The following is an 8,069-nucleotide window of genomic DNA, read 5'->3' as shown; positions in this document are numbered from 1 at the left end:
AGTAGTCTGTTTTCACTCTCACTGACAGGAATTAGGTGACTGTTAACCAGCTCCAACTTGATGTATGTTGTCAAGATATTTCATGGAGATTTATCCATAATAGCACTACCTGGGTAAGAAAAATGTTTCTTTTAATATGGTTGTCACCTGCTACAGTTGCAAATTATACCAGAGAGTTCATAGATAACATATGCATAAACCAAACTCCCTACTGAGAAGCCTGGAGGACTGAGGTATTCTGTATAAGTGCTTTTCCAGGTAATAGACGTTAACTGACTTAAGTTCCAATTTGTGTTTAAGTGTAAGTGTATTAAGTATAGGGATTGCTCTAAAATGCATTAGACACATCCCTGCCTTAATACATTTAATGTACCAGACATAGGTTTGTGCTTTTGTATTTTCATGACTTGAGCTTATAACTACACACTCAATTATTATCTTCTATGGAAATACATAACTTTTAAAAATATTTTATTGATTTATTAAAGAGAGAGAGAGAATGAGAGGAGGGAAGGGCAGAGGGAGAGAGAAAAACAGATTCCCTGCTGAGCAGGGAGCCTAACTTGGGGCTCAGTCACAGAACCCTAAGACTATGACCTGAGCCAGAGGCAGTTAACCAGACTGAGCCACCCAGGTGCCCCTTCAAATATATAAATTACTTCAGGCTTTATGTAACAGATGTATAAGACTGTGAGCCTGCTAACTAAAAGTTGGCAGATTGACAAGATTTATGCTATTTCCAACAGCTTTTTTTTCCTGTCTTCTGTATTTCTTTCAGCTTTTACTCATTTTGTTAATATGTCTACCTCTGGAATTATTACCATCACACTTTCTTTAATTAGCAATAGTCGTGCCTCAGATAAACCTCATTGGCTATGATACTGCCACTGCACAAAGCTGACTTTCTTTAAATCTCACTGTTATAAGATGAATAAACAATGACCTTTATGTTTGGCCTGGGGAGATGGCCAGTAAATCTACAATTATTAGATTAAGCATTCTTGGATGGCTATTTTTTTTTTTTTTAGGGTTGAAAAAAAGTTTAACTGGTTTAGTAGAGGGAGTCTAGGTAGTCTAGGTGCTACCTTTAAATTATATGAAGAATTTCTGGTTTCAGTTACAACATGTAAAGTGGGAGCTCTTATAATAAGAAAAGAGGCTAAGAAATTGTAAATTAACTACTTTTCTTGGATTCATCAGACTGCTAGACTGCCACCACAAAATCTAGAGTGGTAAATAAATACAGAGAATCACAACAGAGATCTGCTTACCTGTAGCAGAAGCTGCTGGAACAGCTTAAATGATAGGAACACTTAAGTTCTAATTTTGACAAATTGCTAGAGGTTGAGTGTGAACTAGTAGGAGAATGAGAAAATCCTGGGGGCCTCAGTGTTAGGAGAACGTCCACATATTCGCGAATCCTGTCTCCAGAAACTCCACCGGGTTCCCATGGTGAAGAATCAAAAAAAATACCCTCATGTTTTGCCATGAGTAGGGAAACCATTTGAAAATATACCAGATCATTCTCTATAACAAAGCCCTACCTTGCAGGCAAGATTTTATCAGACTTATTCATCCGAAATGAGTGAATTTATCGAGAACAAAGACACAGGAACAGCATCTAAGCCTGGTATTCTAGCAGATAAATTGTTTTCCACAAGGGTAATGGTTGACAATTCTCATACTGATATGTGTGTATACTGGAATGTAGACTCAAGTAAATGGTGACAGATTATGGGAGCCAGACTTCTCAGTGTTGGAGTGGGAATTTACAGATAAGCAAAGGAGTAAGCTAAAATAATCCATGTAGTAATGGATTAAGGTTGGAGGTATCATTAGTAATTCATGTTTAGCTTAATATAGATATGGACAATAATATATACAACTTAGTATACATAGACTTAGTATACATACACAGCTTAGTATACATAGATATATTTTATTACTGTCTCAATGGAGAGGACCTACAAGGAATAAATATCCACTAGTAATGATCATACCTAGTATCCAAATCTTGGTTTTTAACACTATTATCCAGTAAAAAGAAGAGGCCTCCTTGGAGAAATTGTTGATTCTAGGACTTATGCAAGAAATAAATGAGATGAAACTGGAATGTCTTGTAGTGTCAAAAAATAAAGATACCCCTAAAACAAAACAACAACACACCCCCCACACACACAAATAGGAGTATGACAAAGGAGCCCAGATCCTATTGAAAGAGCTCCCAGTGGCCAAAGCTGATACAATTTGATCAACAACAAAAAAACAGTAACATAACCATAGGATAACATAAATACCTACCAACCCATAGTGATATAATTAGACGATTAAGCAAATTAATAAATGAAGGAGAAAAGACAAATTTCCCGTATCTTGGAATTCCAAATATTTTATATAGATAATCTGCCCCCAAGGAAGTAATAGAACTCCTGACCTCGTAAGTGAGGACAGAACACAGTTAATTTTTTCCAAAGAGCACAGTATGGAAAAGGGGTGGGTGAAGTTTATGGTGGAGAATCCTGACAAACACTGCATCAGCCAGGGGATCAAGGTCAACATCAGTAGTCATGCAAGACGGTGATTTCTTCACTTTTGATACTTTGTTAGGAAATGGCACTTTGCCTCTCTGATCTTCCTCCAATAACCCACAACCCTAGACTTCTCATGAGAGAAACAGCAGACAATTTTGAATAGTGGAGCATCCTAAAACATAATGACCAGTATTTCTCAGAACTATAAAGTTTCTAAAAACAAGGAAAGTTTGAGAAACTGTTTCAGTTAAAAGTAGCCTAAGGAAGGGCACTTGGGTGGCTCAGTGAGTTAAGTCTCTGCCTTCAGCTCAGGTCATTGTCTCAGGGTCCTGGGATGGAGCCCCACATCTGGCTCTCGGCTTAGCAGGGTGCCTGCTTTTCCTTCTCTCTCTGCCTACTTGTGATCTCTCACTGTCTCTCTCTGTCAAATAAATAAAATCTTAAAAAAAAAAAAAAGGAGCCTAGGGAGACATGACTAAACTACATGTAATTTGATATCCTGGATGGAATTCCAAAACAGAAAAAGGACAGTGGATAAAAACCAAGGAACTCTAAACTAAGAGCTTTAATAATAATATATTAAAATTTGTTCACTAATTGTAACAAAAGCACCATATTAAAGGTGTTAAAAATAAGGTAAACTGAGTGTTCCAATTATGAAAATTCTATTTTTTAAAAATTTTCCTCTAATCTAAAACTGTACTAAAAATTTAGTCTATGGGTATGTTAATATGCATACATAAATATATGTGTATTGCTGTGTGTGTGTGTGTGTGTGTATGTATGTACACAAATGGATATTCTAGGGTCTGCTTAGTAGAGTGAAGGATTTATTAAACTTAATATGCTATTGCTGTAAGTCAATAGATGTACTGAAAGAAAGAAAAAATATAAGAGGCACTTGACTCCACTTGGATGGGGGTCAGGAGGTCAGGATAACAAAATTGAGATCTGCTCCTAGCCTGAATAGAACTTCATCAGACAGAAGAACATGGAAGCAGAACAGAAAGAACCATTAAAGGAGGGAGAAGACACGAGTTTCAGTTTGATAGAAATAATCTGAAGGCTTTTCTGTTTGATTATTTTCTTACTGTCTTTGAATTAAGAATACAAATCATGGGCTGAGAATCAATAAGGGGGCACCTGGGTGGCTCAGTGGGTTAAAGCTTCTGCCTTCGGCTCAGGTCATGATCCCAGGGTCCTGGGATCGAGCCCTGCATCGGGCTCTCTGCTCCGTGGAAAGCCTGCTTCCTCCTCTCTCTCTCTCTGCCTGCCTCTCCGCCTACTTGTGATATCTCTCTCTGTCAAATAAATAAATAAAATCTTTAAAAAAAAAAGAATCAATAAGGATATCATAGGGTTAGAACTTTGAAAAAGTGAAAAATGATTTAATAAGATAGCAGTGTTGTCAAAGGACTGGAGAAGATTATTAGGTAGAAGGAAAGAAGAAATGAGTGTGTTAAGGGAGCCAACGAATGTGGAATGTTAGAGTGGGAATCTGACACTAAATGCAGTGTTGCTGTTGTTATTTTTCCATACAAAGCAATTCTTACACACCAGCTGGGTGTCCTATAGTGGAACTCAGTTCTGATACTCCCACTTCGAATGCCAATTACAAGCCCAGATTGTCACCTGTGCTTTTAACCAACTGACAATAGACTGAAGTTCTACACACCCCTTCTTTGGGTTCAGTTATTTTGCCCAAGTTGCTCTCAGAACTCAGAGAGACATTTTACTTACTTGATTACCAGTTTATTATAAAAGGGTATATAACTCAGGAACAGCCAAATGGAAGAGATGCATAGGGCAAGGTATGGGGTAGGGGCTCTGAGCTTCCATGCTGTTTCTGAGTGTGCCACTCTCCCCAAATCTCCACATATTCACTAACCCAGAGGCCCCTGAATTCAGTTCTTTGGGGTTTTATGAGGGCTTCATTACATAGTGATGATTTAATTAGATCATTGGCCATTGGTGATCAAACTCAACCTCCAGCATGTCTCCCTTCTGGAAGGTGGGGAAAGGGGTAGGACTGGAACTTCCAGTCCCCTATTACAAGGTGGCTCCACTGGCAACTAGCCCCAGTCCTTAGGTGGGGTCCAAAACTCACCTCATTAACATAACAGAAGACACGCCTTTAAGACTCCTGTCATAGAAAATCCCAAGGGTTTTAGGAGCTCTGTGCCAGAAACAGGACTAAATTGTATGTGTGTGTGTGTGTGTGTGTGTGTGTGTATAATTTATATATATATAACTATATTTATAAATATAGTTATTTATAAATATATAATATATATTATATATATATTTCTTTATAATAAGAAATATATATTTATGTATTTCTTATTATAAATCACTTCATATATCTTTATTATTTCAGAGGTATAATAGTTTGAGGGAAATGACAAGATCTTAGTTTGTTGGCACAAAGTTTGTGGCTCAAGTACTGTGGAAGGGAACATTGTATTCAAGTGGATGATTTACAGTGTCTGGATTACCTGTGTGGAAAATAATGTCATCCAGCTGATACAGGTGGTAAGATAAATAGGAAGACAGACAATGCATCTCTAAAACTTAAAGGGAGTGATTTGGAGGGTGATTGAAGGGGAGTGATTTGAGTGGAGAGAGGGTATTGGGTTGTAGAGCTGGCAGGGCATAAGATTCAGAACATATGGGACTTTATATAAGAATGGAAGAGTAATAGAAAGGGCAAGGGAAAATCAAAAGAGTACCCAAGTGTTCTCCTAATTTAAATTACATGAATTTGAGAGAATGTATATCCCTCATTACTGTACAGGAAGTGATAGATCCCAGGAGAAACCAAAAAGATAGAGAAAATACTTTGTGGATGTAGAGGGGCTACAATGTGGATATTTTTTGTGTTTGTGTTTGTGTATATGTGGTGGGGAGCAGTCTAGCTACCTTTCTGTCTACTTATTTTTCACAAAGACATTAAATTCAATTGTATGAAATATACCTTAAAAATTTAATGTAATATATTTTTATTATTCAAGGTATTTAATATTTCTGAAAGATAACAAGAAATTTTGGAAAATACATTTTCTGTTTAACTTTAGAACATTGTTTTATTCATAGACTCAAATACGTATATGAGCAGCTTCTGCCATGCTGGACATAAATTAATATAAAGTTATAATTTTGGAGGGCTTATAGTATGATTTACAAAACACTCTTTTTGAAAATGGGCATAAACTTTATTCCTAAGTAAGAAGAGCCAGTTGTCCAATTGCATAAAGAATGTCAATGAAGGCAAACTTGGAAAACCATCATCAGAAAGGATAGCTTTTTCCAATACTACCCAGAATATATTCAGTGTGACTTTTAAAGTGTTATTAAATTTTTTAGCAGCAGTGAACAAAGATTACCTGATTTAAAAAAATAAAAATGATGCCTTTGGGTAATTAGGAATTCAATAAGTCTGTGCATACCTACAGAGCTGGCAAGCCCTTTCTATTCTTGTTTTACCATACTTCATAGAGAAGTTCCCAAGATGTTTTAAGCTATTACCTTAGTTCTTGACTGGGTAAACTGGCATGTCAACTGGATTTAAAAATAAATCTTTCACACTCTCCTCTTTGACTTACATCTCCTTGTTTCTTAAGCATTTTGACTTTTCTGGTGGTTAATAATTCTTCAAAGTTAAACCAGCTTGTCTTCATTGATTCTTTTCCCCATCAGATGCTCTTGTTGCTCTCCTGTGCTTTTGGGTTGTTTCTGTGAACCACTATGGCCTTAAGGTGATCAACTTAAAAGAAAGGGGAAATGAATGCTTGAATCTTCTACTAAATAAAAATGAATTTGGCTTTTCTACTGTGCTGTGCCTGTCTTTTGTTTTCCACAGGGTTTTATTTTTTAACTTGGTCTTTACATCCTTTCTAGGTTTCAGTTTTCTTTTTTTTTTTTTTTTCTTTTCCTTCTCCTCCTGTAAGTTTTATCTGTTCCAGGAAGAATTGTACAGTGATCTGACTGACATGCGTAGCTTTCCTTCACTGCAATGCTGAGCCAGGTCAACCATTTATTTTATGTTTGTCTTTTTGTTTTCAATAGCTTGCAGCCAATGTAGCCTTGTTTGACTTGACAACTGGTTTCAGAAGCATATCTAGTAGAGAGCAATTTTGCAAAATCAGCTCAGACCCCAGGGTCTTGAGGGCTCCATGTTGTTGAATCCTATTTAGTCATTGAAGGAGTTGAACAATGAGGGCTTTGCAAACTGAAACTAAAAACTCAGTTGTATGACACCTGAACCTTTTAAAAGTCAGTCCAGAAACTCTGCCATCATTACCAGAATAAAGAAATTATTCTTCCTTAGTATATGTGTATTAGGTTTCATTTTTAATGCATTATTTTCTTTTCTTTATGGCCACTAATATTGTTAATTTTACTGGTATTGAAATGACAGGGTGAAAGAAATTATCAGGAGAATCACAGTGAGATTTGCTTCAGTGTTTGTCAATCTTTAGCTGATACTTAGTTTTTAGAAGCTGATACTTAGCCTTGACCATATTATTGTTTTCCTGTGAGTTATTTTCTTTTTCTCTATTCCCAACATATTTGAATATATAACATCATCACCTTTAACAAAAATAGATACCACACATGCATAGCAAATTTTCTCATTTCTAATTTCTCTTCTCATTGTTAAACTATATCTCAAAAAAAAAGCCAGAACATTTTTTTTAAATTCTTACATAATTTCATTGCTCAAAATCTGTAATATATTTGTCTTTTCCATCACACTCAATTCAGTATATCTTTACTTTTAAAAATCTTCTCCCAAACTGATTTCATCTTACTATCCAAAGATATTTCAAATATTTATTTTTATTTTTTGTTCATATCAGCTGAATATCATTCTTGTACAAGAAAGCAAAGTCCTCATTTTTTTTTCTCAATCATTTTGGATTTATGCATTCAAGAATCCTACTCCATTTACCTGTGAGTCTCTCCATCCGACATTCTGCTTATCTGAATCCGGTATATCTCCAAGCCTCCCAGAGAGCCTCTGTGTAGTCCTTCCCACTACTTTATTTTTTATTGCTTTTAACATCCCTGAATACTCAGCTATAATAACTGAACAATAATAGGTAACAAATATATTTCTATATCTTCTGTTCTTATATATGATATATTCTGTTCTGTTCTTGTATACTGGATCTACAATTATATTCTTGGATCTTGGATCCACAATTATGACTTGTGCTCTTTGACATAATATTCCTATGTCTTAATTTTTCATGGTAAGTTTCTCTGTATATATTCTACAGATCTTGCTGAAAATGAAAAATATACCAATTATAATATATTCTACTTCTTTAAAAAGTGTTTCCTTATATATTTTCTTCATTACTGTTCACCCAGACTTTGGGATAGGTAAATACTACTATTCCCATTTTACAACTTAGAAAATGGAGTCTAAAAGAAGTTGAGTGAATTGTCCATAGCCCAGGGTTGATACTTAACCAGTAAATACTTAAATTCTAAGTAATTTCCTTGGAAAAAGTAAGGCTATTGGGCCCATTG

At 35.7% G+C, this 8,069-nt stretch overlaps 1 pseudogene; it reads right to left on the bottom strand.

Annotated features, from left to right (window-relative positions):
• Positions 1-810: 810 nt before the first annotated feature.
• On the bottom strand, positions 811-899 carry LOC123394569 (annotated as a pseudogene).
• Positions 900-8,069: the final 7,170 nt, after the last annotated feature.

The sequence above is a fragment of the Mustela putorius genome, unplaced genomic scaffold (genome assembly GCF_011764305.1).
Source record: "Mustela putorius furo isolate JIRA1106 unplaced genomic scaffold, ASM1176430v1.1 tig00003834_pilon_pilon_pilon, whole genome shotgun sequence".
Taxonomy (NCBI): Eukaryota; Metazoa; Chordata; class Mammalia; order Carnivora; family Mustelidae; genus Mustela; species Mustela putorius.
The sequence above is the reverse complement of the archived record's forward strand: the minus strand, read 5'-3'. Positions and strand labels throughout refer to the sequence as shown.